The sequence below is a fragment of the Netta rufina genome, assembly GCF_964035555.1.
Source record: "Netta rufina genome assembly, chromosome: 4".
Classification (NCBI taxonomy): Eukaryota; Metazoa; Chordata; class Aves; order Anseriformes; family Anatidae; genus Netta; species Netta rufina.
The window spans coordinates 19,857,548-19,873,385 of NC_140127.1; positions in this window are offsets into that span (position 1 = coordinate 19,857,548).

Below are 15,838 nucleotides of genomic sequence, written 5' to 3' on the forward strand. Positions count from 1 at the left end.
CAGAAACAGTCATGACAGGAGAAGTAGGTTACAAAGACATCCAAATGGTGGTTGAAAAGGCTAGACTGTGTTTCTGGCAGCAAGACGGGTTTAGCTTGACTGGCACCAGACATGGAACCTAACACCATGATGTTAAAGTAAATGTCACTTTTTAACAGCAATTCTAGTGCTTTATTTATTTCTCTGGTATTAGGGCAATTGGCAAGGAATTCCATAAAACCATTTGTCTTGCAGAGCAGCCAGCAACACAAAGCCACAAATATTTGCTTAAACTCAACGTAAATTCATATGGTTTGCCTATATGCTTCATAATTGGAGAATAGTTTTTTTCATTCCAGTATCCACATAAAGATAGTTTTGGAGAAAACACCAATAAGACACCAAGGAAATATTCAAACATGGTGGGGAGTATGCAAGGAATTTATTATTACTATGAAATTACAAAACAAAGAGTAAGCCACTTTGGAAATTTCAGTCTAGTTCAGAAAAGAGAATTGAAGGGAAAGGGGAGAGTATTCAATACAACATAAATAATTTAGAACTGATGGCAGGAAAAGAGGTGATGGCTCTATAAATGAAAGAATTTTATAGATATGAACTTCAGTCTAAACAAATCAGGAAAGAACAGTTGCATTTTCTTTTGGAAAACTGCAACAAGCCAAATACCTGGACATCTTTTTGTGCTTATTGAAGTTTTCCGTAATCAGGAACATTCCAGTCAGATAGAGAATTCCTTCTTCATGAATATAAAATTAAACATGAAGATTAGTTAATCAAAATTAAAATTATCTGTGCACTTCTGAGGCAAACAGATGAATTTAATCTCTGTACAGTAGACCACAGTGTTAAATAATTAAGAATATAGACAGTACACACGCAGCAAAGGAATTTTAATTCTTGATAAGCTCTGAAAATGAAATTTAACCAGTTTAACCACCAGTGAATCTGTATTTGTGCAATTACTTGCTGGCTAACACTGGAGATAAAGAGCAACAAAGGGAGTGAATAAGAAATTCCAGGCTTACTGAATTACAAAGTCACATTGTCCAAATCTAGCCTGAAGTCCCTTGTACTAGTACTTCTGTCAGAGTGCAGTCAAGAGGAGCAGCTCACATTTGAATTAGCTGAACATTTTTAATGTGCAGAAAATGACTATTAGTTAATTCAAGGGTTGCCTTATTCAGGTACAGTTCTAGATGCAATGTTTGAAAAGAGTGGTCATGCTCAGTATTGTTTGTCTTAGACATAATAAAATAACCATCTTCCATCTACATAGCTTTCAATCTGTAATGATCTGTCAGTAATTTAAACTCATTATTTTAATAAGTATTGATTTAATTGAAGAGATGTAACAAATTAACTCATTTTCATTACATTATTTCAAGTTACATGATGTCACACTACAGCGTGTCTGATGTAATGTAGTTTGATATTTCTGTAATAATCCAAAGCTCTTACAATTTTCTATCAAAAATTATTAAGCATATGTAACAAAAATGGATTATTTATTTCAGATAGCTTTTTTTATCTACATTTTCCACTTTGTAGCCTCACAGCATTGAAAAAAAAAGTAATTGATTCATCTTCTAATTCAGGGTTAACAAATGCTCACCTTATACAGCTGTGTTGACTCAGCACCTCAGATGTGTTGCGTGTTGCACTATGTAACAGCATCTCCACAAGAAAGACAAGAATTGATATGATGCCCACTCCAGATGGTTCTATTACTTTTTCAGTAAGACCAGGAGAACAAATTGTATGAGTGGTCCTCATCACTTTGCTGAAAAATTAGCCCCTTTAACTTAAAACTCTGAGGTAATGTAATTCTGATAACTTTCAAGTTTGTGTCACCCCATCTGGTATTTCACATAAGTGTATGAGAAGAAGTCACACACTGTCTAGTCTGAGTGCCTGAGGGCTGATTAAAAAAAATAGTAATAATAATAATAATAAAATACTGGTATAAAATGTCATGTAATTTATTTACATGTCATGTAATTGTCATGAGACCACAATCTGCTCAGCATGTGGCTTAGTATCCTGAACCAGCACAGTCAGATAGTTGAATCATGTAATAGTTCTTGCAACTAGCAAATGCTATTTGAATGTAGTATTAACTGAATTCTTTTCTCCCCTCAAATAATCAAGCCATAACCAATGATGATGTTCCCTGAGAATTTTTGCACTGCTAGCTGTAACTTTTTAGTATTGTTACTTTGGGGTCATCTTGTTAAAAAAAAAGAGTTACAAAGAACATTTAGATAAAAACCTGGAATGTGTTCTAACCATTCAGAGTGACTATGAGGGTTGTGAAGGGTGGTGATGGATATGATTGCTGAGGAGTAAATTCTTTAAGAGCATCATCACAGCATATGTATGATGTGCTTTAGAGAAAAAAACATCAATTTCCATGGAGAGTCTTTCAAACACTTGCATTTCACTACCATTCATCCTGTAGAACAATTAAAAATTATTATTATTATTTTTAATAACGAGTTGTTATGCTACTTCACTGTCATCTATGGGACAAGAAAACTATGTTTCCATCTGTCACTTGTATCAGAATAAAGTAATTTTAAGAAAGCATTGTAACAGAATCAATGCCTCAAGCTTTAAAATAAATTATTAGAATTTCTTGATATTTATCTTATCTGGAAAAATCCTATTTTATGAGAGCAAACTTTTTTCTTTTGAATTATCTCTAAAATAATTGCATTTTATAATGCACCTTGAAAATAATCTCCTAATTTTCTGGTTAACTTAGTGATGGCTATGAACTAGTTAATATATACATTACAGACCCATTTCATACTCAGTATAGCAGTTATATTGTTACTTTGGGATTGGTACAGTGACTCTATTTAACTTCAAACTTCACAAAAATATGAAAGGTGTAAATGATTGTTTAGGATAGTCCAAGTTCTGAGACTTTTTGAGAAACAGACAGATGGAAAGTTAATATTACACAAGAGAACAGAACTTCATGTTCTACTTATGCAAATTCTTAACCATTATTTCTGAACATTCAAAGATAAAGTTTGCTTAAGTTAGGATACAGTCCTAGAAGGCAGATAACAACTGTATATTCATCAGGCTGCTATATTCACTCTAATTAACTTACTTCTAAAGCTTTAACTTATATCACAGAGAAAAATCTAAAGATATGATATGATAAAGTGTTTACATAAGGAAATATGAAAAAGCAGATTTATCTGCTGTTTTACAAAATGATTTACATAAAGGTCTAAGATTTTTCAAATTTTAGGATGAGTGAAACCTCTCATCCTGTGATTCTGTGATTCTGTGATCCTAAATTTCACTCTAATTTCCTTGTTTCTTTTTATTAAAAGGGCTGTCTAAGGTCAAGTCCCTACACTATACTTGTACTCTGAATTTCATTTTCAGTTTATCACTTGACGTGACCGATAACAAAGCTCACATTCCTCTGTAGCCTGTGCATTTTCTTTTATCTAGGTCAGAATGAACATGTTACATTATAAATGTTTTAGAAACTTTGCTTTCTGACCTGAATGGCCTACAGTTGTTCTTAGGCTTGAGATAATCAGTGGGATGTAGCAAAGAGACCTTTATATTTTACTTGGCTGTTCTTATTTGAACTATTATGCAAAGATAACTTGGAGTATTAAAGCAGTTCGGTGAAAAAGCAAACCAAATGTTAGTGTCAGGAAAGAATACTGAAACATGAAAGAATAGCTAAGATACAATGAAGTAAATCAGAACTAGATGTTCAGAAATTATCTGGTGCTTAGAAGTATGCAGAGAGTACTTGCATTGAAAAACCATCAGTAAGGCATTATCAAAGAGGAATTCTTGTTCTGTTTAACAATGGAAAGTAGAGATAAATCTGTGGAACAGCCATGAATTGAATCCTTGTCTTTTGAGAACGTGCCTAGATATTTAAAGATGAAACCAATCCTTATATAGTATTGTGGATTTCCATTTGGTCATTAAAAGATATTTCCTCTTGCACAGAAAAAATAACCAAAATCACCCACTTCAAGACATCATTTCCTTACTCCTCAATTCTACTTTTCAATTCTTTTCCTTTGTCTCTGTGGTGTTAATGCCTGAAGTAACTAGGAAAATAAAACTAACATTCACATTTTTAAGGAAAAGGTACAGCATTGAAGAGGCTTTCAGGGTAGGGCATAACTGCATTACCTGAGTGTTTCCTAGGCTCCCAGCCTTAGATGCTATCGCGCTGGGGAAACTTGGTGTGCTAGCTCTAAGGAACAGCACGGAGCATAGAGTGGAGTGGAGACACCACGGCTAGGCTCTGTAATCAGGTGGGGCCTCGATTGTTCTTGTGCACAAAGCTGCACTTTTTGCCACCCTAAGCCAAAGACCTGTCATGTTTTGACAAATGCTGTACCCTAGTGTACTTTTTGCTCATTATAATATCATTATAATACCAAAACACACCTCCATCCCAAAAGCTACCCGCCTCCAAGGTGTGACCACCCCTCACTGAGCATGCGCTCTGAATTCCTCGGAGCCTATTACTTTAAACGGAGACGGGAAAACTTTACACCAATCATAACTAAGATATGCTTGACTAGAGCCACTCAAGCTCCACCTAAAAGATAGAAAATAATATAAATTGGCCCAAGAGAAAGGGGATGTTAGGGAAGATACCACCGTCAGGGGAGATACCATCCCGAGGAAATACAACATCCTTAGGACCTCCTGACTCCTGGGGTCAGTCGACGGGCTGAGCCTCTCTTCCCCCCCCATTGGGACACCTTTGGGTGAGATCTGAATACTTGCTTATAAATCTCTATAGAGTCTTTGATCCTTTTAACGCGTTTATTTCTAGGCTGCACACCTGTGACACCTGTAAACACCTGTAACATCTGTAACACCTGTGTATTTCATGCATACTAACTTGCTTTTGCAGACAGTCGCTATCGCCGGCAATCCAAAAGAACCTGATTATCTGTTGCTGTAATAAACCATACTTGATTGCATTGTGATAACTCTCATTGAGTGCAACGAGGGTGAGGGTGGTTATCCGTGATAGTTCAGTGTTCTGAATCCAACCAGACCCCCAGGCAGTTAATGCATTTTTGGTGAATGTCCGAACGGACCCCCAGATGGTTAATGTGTTTTTGGTGAATGTCTGAACGGACCCCCAGGCTGTTAATGCGTTGATGGTGAATGTCTGACTGGACCCCCAGACGGTTAATGTGTTTTTGGTGAATGTCCGACTGGTTCAGTATCCTGAATCTGACCGGGCCCGTAACGGTTAATCAGCTACACCCCTTAATGCGACAGTCTCTTTTGCTCTTTTTCTGAAAGAGGATATTGAGATAATCAATGTAAAAAAATCTGAGGCAGATAGCAGTGTGCTTTGTGCAGACTTCAGTGAAAGAGAATAAATGGAGGTTCTTTAACAACAAAAAAAAATTCCTTTCTTAACTTTATTTGTATCTCACAAAAACATTGTGACAATTGATATTTATTTCACATCCTGGATAAAGTGAAAAAGGGAAAACATCATTGTTACTGATCACAATTTAGATACACTCTGAGGGAGCTCTGACAGCTTACAGTGTAGCAGTATATGCTGATAGTTTTCCAAATTATTATGCATTACATTCAATTGGACCCAAGAAATTTCTAAAACTTTATTTCAGTGTAAATTCATTAAACGTGGCAGTCCAGCAGAATACTTTTGGAAATACATTTGGAAACTGAAGGGAAAAAAAGAAATAAAATCTTTGCAATTTTCATACTTTAGTAGTAGTTGTTGTTGAAACCTTTTCTATTGCTAGCACACCTATCAGGGTGCTATATATAGGTTAAAAAAGAAAAACAATAATAATAAAAAAGAAAGATTTGAGTGATTTGAGTGTCAAGATTTACATGATTTCCTCACATAGGTTTTTACTGGAGATCAGAAACTATTTTATCTTGCTGTCTCTTCTGGAAATGATTTATAATGATAATGATTGCAAATTAGATCAGTAACAATAATAGGGTGATAACTGAGATAATAGTCCTGAAATACATGCCCAGCATAATTGTGTAAACTCACTGCCATCAGCATTTCTTTCTGACTACCTTGTTTGTGGGTATTAGTGACACTATACAGAAATGTGATGTTTTCTTTCACTGATGCTTGGTTGTTGGGAATAGCTTTCCTATAACAGCACAGTGCAATCATTTATAATTAAGAGTTGGTCTGAAATTACATGGCAAAGTCTAAGTGACTTTTGGATTAGAGATTCACAATGGATGAAGCATCAGAATAATTGTCTTTCAGTGTGAATTTTACATTTAATTAAGACCTCATCTGCAGTATGTTAGTACAGATTTTCTGTTGGCAAACCAAATGCCAAATTGCTTAATGAGAATTTATACGGACTGGGAATCTCCTTTAGTAGGTCTTTTATTTTAAAAAACAAATGTTGTGTACATGACTTGAATGATAATTTTTACGCAATATAAATTGCTAGAAATCTCATCAGTGTCATGATGTACAACAGGAACTAACTCAATTATTTTACAAACTGGAAGAATGAATGGGGTTACAGAAGACTTAAGATTCACTCGATATTTAACTTAACATGCAACAAAAACAAGTAGAATTAAAACATAAATTAAAACAAAATTAAAAAATAAATACAAGCGACATCATATTTCTTCTACTAGCTGTCCTAAATATCATGTAACATTTGCTTTGTTTATGCTGACATGTTGTTTCTTGTCTATTTATACAATAAATTTAAATAAATCTTCTCTGGTCAATATACTATTTCCAAAGGAAAAATACTTATAATCAGTGGCAGACAAACACAGACATGCACTTCCTTTTATTAGGCATAACTGAACAGTCGCTAACACTGAACTGATCCAGGAAAGCACTGATGTATTCAAAATAGAAAACCTCCTTTTCTGCTAAGTGCACAAAACAACTATTTAAAGTAGTTTTTCTTTGTGGGCAGTATGATTCTGAAAATATTTCTCCTGTTAGCCTACAAACTGTCATGGACTCGGCTATCTTTAGTCAGTGAAACTTCAGAGGCTGAGAGGAATCTGCCCATAGAGAGCAGTTTGTATGGACGGAGCTCTGAGTTACAAACCTTGCACAAAAGGGACCACACCTCCTGTTTGTCTACGTAGTATTAGCACTACGTAAGCTAAACCTGGAAGATGGCTTGTTAGCCCAAAGGTTGTCTATTTTTTTCCAATTATACTTCCTAGTCTAGTTAAAATTAACAATGCGACTGATCATTCTGGTCAATATTTTATATTGAAAATCAAATAATTTTCATATTGAAATAAAATTTGAAATTGCAGTCCTTTAGACTCTACTTCAAAACTACTTTTTCTTATGCATTGCTGAAATGGATATATCAAAAATTACATGAACTGTGTAAGAAAAGATATCATAATATTTAAGAAAACAGCATTCAGTCTTTAGTTTACAGAAATTGGCTAGAAGTACTAGACTTTTCTGATAAATTATATTGTAGCAATATAATAAACTGTGATATTTAAAATTAGACATTTTGGTTCTATGACTGAATTGGAAAGTCAAGAAAGAAATATTCCGAGACAAACTGAAAAAAAATACTTAATCTGACAAGAATGAGCAAATAATTTGAGGTTGAGCCAACCCTAATCTTTTGTACTTAATATTTTATTTTTTAAAACTATGCTTTTAATTCTTTGCATCATTTTTTATTATTGTTTTTAACTATTATTTCAGTTAGTCTGTTACAAAAAAATGTTATGATACTTTTTTGTTTTGAAACATTCTATTTGGAGGGTTAAATGTGTTTAAAGAACTTTTCAGTGTCCATGTCCTGCAACATTCAGTTTCTGGTAAGTTTGCATTTTACCTTTTGAAGTTATACCTCCAGTTGTAATGGAAATTGCAATGTATTTTATGCATCCTTATATGGTAGCATAGACAATGCTGATGTTTTTATGCAGAAAGAAGGAAAGCCAGATACGTTTATAACTTTTCCATAAGGTTCTATGTATGACTTTCAAGAATAGCTGTTTGTGTTGATATAGAAACACTGTCATGAAACGTCATTCCTGTGTTCTGTAGACTGCTGGAAGGGATGACACAATGGTCCTTCTGGATTGAAACAAAATTAATTTTTCATGTTTCAACATTCTGAAAGTAGTAGATTTTTTTCCAGTAAACAGATATGCAGTTACATACTTTTACTTATTACAAAAAGAAATTTCTATCATTCTCAAGAGGAATATTACAACAATTTTTTTTTTTTTACTGCATGCAAGTTGTGCAGGACATTGAACAGATGTTTTTGAATTTGAGTCCATAGTCATGATTGGAGACTGTCAATATGTAAGTTTGGAAACCCCATTCTTTTTTTTCTACAGTCAGAGCAGAAAATAGATAAGACTTCATGAACAAGGAAATTCTAAATCATATGCAACTAAACATGTTTGGCGTTGGCCTGAAACCACAAGAATCACTTCAAAGAGTTCTACATTTTGTCAATTTTGCTGTGAGCATAAATGAATGACTTCCAAGAGACTTAATTTATGCACTCTGATTTATAGAATAAGCACTAATAAAGCTATTTTCATTATATATTTCAGTTTATGAGCACAGTCTTGTAGACCGACAGATGCATATACATGAATGTTTTGCTTATGATACAAACTGATTAAAACTTCTCAGTTCCTTAACTAAAGGCACAGAGCCTCAAGACAACTATTTTGAATTTTTTGGCTGTGTATCATGCACCCAGATGAATGAATTCACATCATTTGAATGTGAATTCATGTCCCTCAGCTGTCTAGACCAATGGCCATCTCTTAGGATGACAGAACACGTTCACCAGGTTGGACCATCGCTTGCTTGAGGACAGACACGTCAAGAAGTGGCTGGTTTAGATGTGTAGCTTGTAAAATACTCTAAATCACTTCTTTAAAAGCAAAAGCCTTAGAGTTTAATGTCACCATGCACTAAATTATATCCTTTAGGTATACATACAACAGAAAGAAAATATATTCAGAAGCAGAAATAAAAAATGTGAAGGGGCAGTTGTGGATATCAGTAACTTCAGCCATGTTGAAGATTAGGAAACCTAAAAACCCTAACTAAGATACAAATACAAACTGGTATGTCAGTTTGACAGCGATCAATAATGTCAGAGGGGATAAATGATTTACAGAAAAATGACTGTTGAAATCCACTGAAAACAAATAGTACTGCCACTATGACCAAGCATCACTGAGACAGTTTGGGTTGTTTACAGTGACCATAGTTTGACACCTTGCCCAGAAAAGATGATTCCTAGTAGACATAACTGTAGAGAAAGGCTACTCATGGCTATAGGTAGAGATATCTAGAATCTGTTGCTTTGGTTAAGCAAAATTAAGGCTGTATGGGATCATGATTCTCATCTCTAAAAACTCCATGGAAGGAGAAGAGTTATTTAAATTATGATGCAATGTTAATGCAAGAATAAATAGGATTGTGAATACATCTGGGAATTTGGAAGATGATTCCTAAGCACTACAGCAGTGAAGTTCTGAAAAGCTTTACAATACTAGAGGGGCCAAAATGTTTCATGAAGTTAAATTCTTACTACACTGGAAGCCAGCCATCATTATCTTTCAGTAAACTAAAATTTGAGTAATTTAGTATCTTAATTATTTTAAATCCCATGAAGCTTTTTTTTTTTTTTTTTTTCTTCCAGTTAAAGTTATTATTCTACTATTATCCAAAGTCTTCCTTTCAGTGATATCTCCTACAGTGTAAGATTGTTCATCTACTTTTAGAAACCTTTGGCTTTTTGTTCAATTTACATTTTTTAAAGCCTTCTAATGTTACAAAACAGAATATATGAGATGTAATTAAAATGTTTCTGGCTGTTACATTCAATTCATTTACTCTAAAATTTCTAGGCTGATAAGCAGTTCAGCACTAGTTTTTACAATTTTCAGCCTTGTATCAGAGATTTTGCCAGTCTGATTACTCAAACTGCTAGACTGAATTTAGTGATAGACTGTGTGGGATGTTACTTTACAGGATTAGTGCCTGATTGGCACTGTGATTTCATAAGCATGAACCCACAGAATCCTTATAATGCATGGGGTATTTAATACTCTGCACACTCACAGAAGATAAATGTGCTTGTAAATGATGTATAGGAACTCCTGGGTTCTTAAGGCATAGTAAAAACAATGCTTAGAGAATTGGGTTAACTTAAAACATTATGTGTTTTTTTTTTTTTTTTTTTTTTTTCCTGAAACCAAGGTTTTCGTTTTTGTTTGATTTGGGATGACTGAGTTTTATTTCTAAACAATTGCTAAGTGCAAATCATGTGATTGGTAATCATTTTATTCCTTATTTATTGAATGCTTCAATATTCTATCTTAAGAGAAACATAAGCCTTTGAGAGGGATGAAACTCATCCTCAATCAAACGCTTCAGTTTGTTCTTAGTACTATTTATTTTCACATAAATGTTTGTTTTCAAAAGCATGGTTTATTTTGCTACTTTCGCTCCTATTTTGACCCTCATGTTAATTTTTGTACCTCTTTTGGCTCAGATTTTAAAGGATTTGTATGCAAAAAGTTAATTTTGACTGCAATAAAAGTTTTTTTTCCTTTCCCCAAAGATGGCCAAGTAGACACACAACTTATCTATAAACACTGTTAATTTTGATAAATGAATATTTCAAGGTAGAGAAGCAAAGTACCTGGCTCAACCCATGAAGCATAACAGGCCTCATACTGGCATCCATGTGTGTGGTGAGGAAGGGCACAAATAGTAAGTGGGAATTTTGAAGAGAACACTAATGTGTGAATTCCTGCACTGTTGCTCATATTCCTAAATATTTGTCTTCACTCCCAATCACTGACACCAAGGAAGATCTGGAATGTCAATTATTGTTCTATTGAACTGTATGATAATGCAATGTGGAAGGCAGTGTAGGACCCATACATGACCAATATCAAGGAAGGGATTTTGAAAGTCCACCACGAAGCCAGACTTTGTTTTTCTGATTGATTTTCACTGGGCCTAAACTACATTGCAATTTGTCTTACTTTTATGGAATGCTGTGAAATTTCTAGGCTAACTTTCTGATTTCCAAATGGAATAAACAACTCCTCTATGAACTGGTAGTCACCAAAATGCATTTGAAATCTTGGCCCACTGATAATCAAGTACAATGAGTGCATGCAGGACACTACAGCATAGTTTGGTTATTAGCTTTGAACCAGACCCTCTGCTTTCATGCTTGCACTTTACATTACAGGACTATGTGGAGCTACTTCAGTCAATCAGAAATCGAGTAGCACCTTCCTGCAATAATTTATCCCATGGGTAAAATAAGTAGCACTCACTTCTGTGTTACTGCAATGAAAATTGTAGGACATAGTTGTGCCCTTTCAGATGCCTGAAGTGTTGCAATGTGACATGTAGCCATACCCTTATTACTATGTTTGCACTTCTAATAAGTTTCATATTTTTCCTTACTAGCAGCTTTTTAGACTGAGGCAATACTTGTATCCTTCTGCTTGATTTTTTTTTCTTTTTCACACAAAATTATTCTATAGCTCTAAGTCATCCACATGCTTCTATTTCTTAATCTCTTTTTCTATGAATAAAAAAGATTTTTTTTTCTTATGATTGTGTTGTGAAAAAAAAAAAACTTGCAGATTTTTAAAAGTAATTTATTGGTGAATCAGAAGTCTTTCAGAGATAATCTGTTAAGAAGAGTTTTGATACTTTTTCTTGCATTATTGCAGAATGATGATTTGGCCCATTGATGTGACATGACTGTGTTTAGGTTTAGCACGATCAGTTTTCATCTTATGGAACATGTGGTTGTTCACCTTGCTTTACTGTAATCTTCAGGGAATTTCAGCCTGACAGACTGTTATAAGTTTTGGAACTGGTGGATCACATCCAAACTTCAAGGTCACCATGATGAAAATGTTCATAAAGAAATTTGTTTTACCTATTCTTACTCTCTATGGGACTTAAGTTCTCTTATTGGATATTTTCACAGGGAACACCACGGTGAAAAGCTTCAGGAGAAGGAGAGAGACATAGTGAGGGATTTCAGGGTGAGTAGGTCAGATTCCTTGTTTATGTTAGACCTACAGAGAAACCAATAAGAAAACAAAACAAAACAAACAAAATAAAACCATAAATCTTTATAGAACAGAGATATCAGTGATTAGAGTAAAGAAAATGAAAAATTCTATTTCAGTCTAAAGCTCTTGCAAATACAAAAAGGTGTGTCTTGCTTGAAAAAGTGTCAGACAGGAGCCTTCTGTGTAGCTCTTTAATTGACCATATGTTCCTGAAATGCTTGTTTAAATGCTTGTTTGAATCCTAAAAAATAAAACCCCATTTAGACAACAGTGTGCAGAGAAATGTTGAGACTATTGGTAATATATATGCAAGGCAGAAAAAATTTTGAATGGTCCTGCCTCATATTTTTGTTGCAGCCTCTCAGAATGTCTAAAGTCATAGATATAGTTTGGCTCTATGAAGTTCTTTCCTCTGGTAAATTACTCCTATTTCTTAAGAGTGTTGCCCATACTGATATGTGCCCTCCTCTTTTCTAATCAGTGAGGACTGGAAATACTTGAATATCCAGGATAATATATTGTCCTACAGACGCACACTTATTGACAGAACCAGATGCGAACATACATGCACGTACATATCTATCCCACTCTACTAAGGTAACCACAGCCCCTTTGGCCAGCTGTCAGAAGTCTTATGAGAAAATGCGATAGTAATTTTGTATTCAGATGGGAAAGGACCAAAGACAGAATCAGTGACAATGTAAATTCCTTATCTGAACAGCTTCTCCCATCCTTTCAGCCCCAGTGTGAAAAAGGAATCACCGAAAGTCACAAAGTTATTGACCTCTCTGCCTTGCAATGCCACAGTCACATTTTCTCAGCACTGTATTTTTTCATCTTAAAGACCAAACAATTAAGAATTTTCTGGCTTTCCTAAAGGACCTCACACATATTTTGAGACTTCTTGCTCCACTATATTTTAGACAGAAGCAGTTTATATTAACTTCTACTCTGCTCAGAGAAGCTGTAAAGTTAACAAAGTGAGGAAACATTTTCAATATTTCAGTTTTCAGTCTCACTCTGTTCTTGTTAAATTTCTGCACCACGGACTCTTCCTTTTTTTTATGTGACTGAATAAACTTGAAGTTTAGACTTTATCTCCAGTGGGGTACAAATAGCTAGTGTAATTCCTTTATTAAGAGAGCTAACCTTACACCCAAATATGAGGTTTCTTTATTTTCTTACACTTCACTTTTCCCTTCAGCTCTTTGCTTTTGTAACTTGTGTAATACATTATTAGCACACTACATACATTCTCTAAATTTCTGTCCTGAGGTTTTGTTAGAACTGTAATGTTTATTCTAGATGTACCATCGCAAGGGGCACACTTTTGAAATATATCTGAATGTAAATGAGAGTTTCTACGTAAAATTGGTATTACATAATACATAAAGGAACAGAGTAATGATTTGTCTTAGGTGTGAAGTTTTTGATCATGCTTTATACCCACCAACAGGTGCTGTTAAACCTAAATTTATCCCTACAGATGAATTTGTTAAAAATAAATAAATAAATAAATAAATAAATAAATAAATAATCCTTTTGAGGAAGTCTCTGCATGGAGCAATATGCTTTGCTGAATCTGCTAAATTCTTTCTACCAGACCATACATAGTTTTATATCACACAGCTGGGATCCTGCAAGCTTTATAATACATCTGCAGTTCAATAATACATTTTGAACGAAAGACAATTTAAGATTCCCAACATGAATAAAAATTGGGATAAACTTGAACTGTTAAACCAAAGAGCAATGCTGGCATCAGAATATGTGGATATAAAATAACAATGATAGTACTTTGAAACCTCGGAAAGCCTTCTAATCATGAGAATAAAGAAACTGCAGAATAAATTTCCAAGCTAAGTGTAAAGGAGGAGAAGACCTCCAAGAGCTACAGTCAAAATATCCTTATAGCCCAAGATGTATATATGTATACACAGAATTTACACTTAGTCCAATACATGTATTAATGGATTAATTATCTAATTAATACAGGAAAAGCTCATTGATATCACAGTTAAAATTATTACATAAAGTAACCTTTTTTGTATCTTCCTCTCTTATCTGATACTGGACTCACCCTATCAATATTCCCCTGAGCCCCAATACTCAAAATTGTAGTCTATCCCGGAAAAGCAAGGAAAAGTTATGATTTCTTGTCAGCATCTTGAGATACTCAGCAGATATTTATCTTTTTTTTTTCCTTCTCTGTCTTTTTCTACCCGTCTGTTTTTTTATGGTTTCTGTTTTTTTATGGTTTCTTAGCAAAGTTTGCTTCTTTCCTTTGCTTACTGTCCCAAAATTGAAAGTCATCCACAGCCTTCCCCAGTTTCTGTTACCCCAAAGAGCTGTGGTTTGTTGCACAGTGGTTTCCTAGGTCTTCACCACACTGGGTATTCCCAGCACTTAAGCTAGAACCGGCTCCTGAACAGCTGCTAAACCAAGCTAAAAGCAACTCAGGCCAATATGAATGGAGACAAGTGAGACTATTCACTGCCAGGTCAGTGCAAAGCCGTATACCTTCTCCTGGTAATGGCAAAAGTCATGCTTACCGGGCTACAAAAGGGCTTGAGCATTTATAAAGTGATTATATTTTTCTGTAATTTTGAGAGTTTGGATTTACTGACCCAAGAGTGACCCCAGCTTCATATTCTAAAATACCTAACTTGTGCGCATGGTATTGGGTGATACGTATTTGCAGGTAAAGAAGTATGAGAAGTACTGCAAGTGTTAGAATGACAGACAAGTGTGCTTCCTAACAGCAGTTCACTAAATGAAATCTAATAATGGAATTCAGTGAAATTTTAAATTGCTTAACATGCCCCAGATCAAGAATAATTCTAATAATGCCAAATAAACACTTCTAAACAAAATTGTTATTATACCTTTTTCATTAAAATGTCAGGAGTTAAGCCCTCAGCTGCCAAACTGCCCTAATCCTGCTTTAATCCTCAAGAGTCTGATGCTTTGGAACACAAACACGTAGTACCAACAGGCATCCCAATTTTCTTCCCCTTCATAAAACCACACGGTTCTGACTTTTACCAGAACAAACCTGAAAGAAACATTTAGGAAGGCAGCAGTAGTGGCTGCTTTTGGAAGTATCTGGACAAATCAGGCAAGGATATCGCTTCAAAAAGTAACCCCTAGTAATCCAGATGTTTTAGGTCAGAGGTTGGACTCGATGATCTTGAGGTCTCTTCCAACCTAGAAATTCTGTGATTCTGTGATTCTGTGAGTTTGAGCAGAGAAGGGTTAATTACAATTAAGTAAAGCAACAATCAGGACCTTACACTATAAGAGAAGATAGTGTCAATAGTTAAACTGCAAAACAGGGTATCCTCTATGGAGAAAAAAAAAGGAAAAAAAAAAAAAAGGAAAAAAAAAAAAGGAAAAAAAAAAAAGGAAAACATTTGGAAGACAGCTACTGTTTCTCTGTAAACATGAGTTAATTTGGACAAGAAGTTTGACCTTGTGAGCACTGAAGTCAGTTTTAAATCTCCTAAATCCTAATTTCAATGCTGCAGAAACATGATGTGAGGCTGTATTTCCACTCATATCATCAACAAGAAAAAGTGATGGTAGTTTTAACACTACATTATTAATAGCACATTGCCATAAACAAATTGCTGTCATCATTATGCAATCTTATTAAAATGTAGCTGCTTTATAAATTGAAAATATCATCCCTTTAAGATAAAAAAAAAAAACTTCAAAA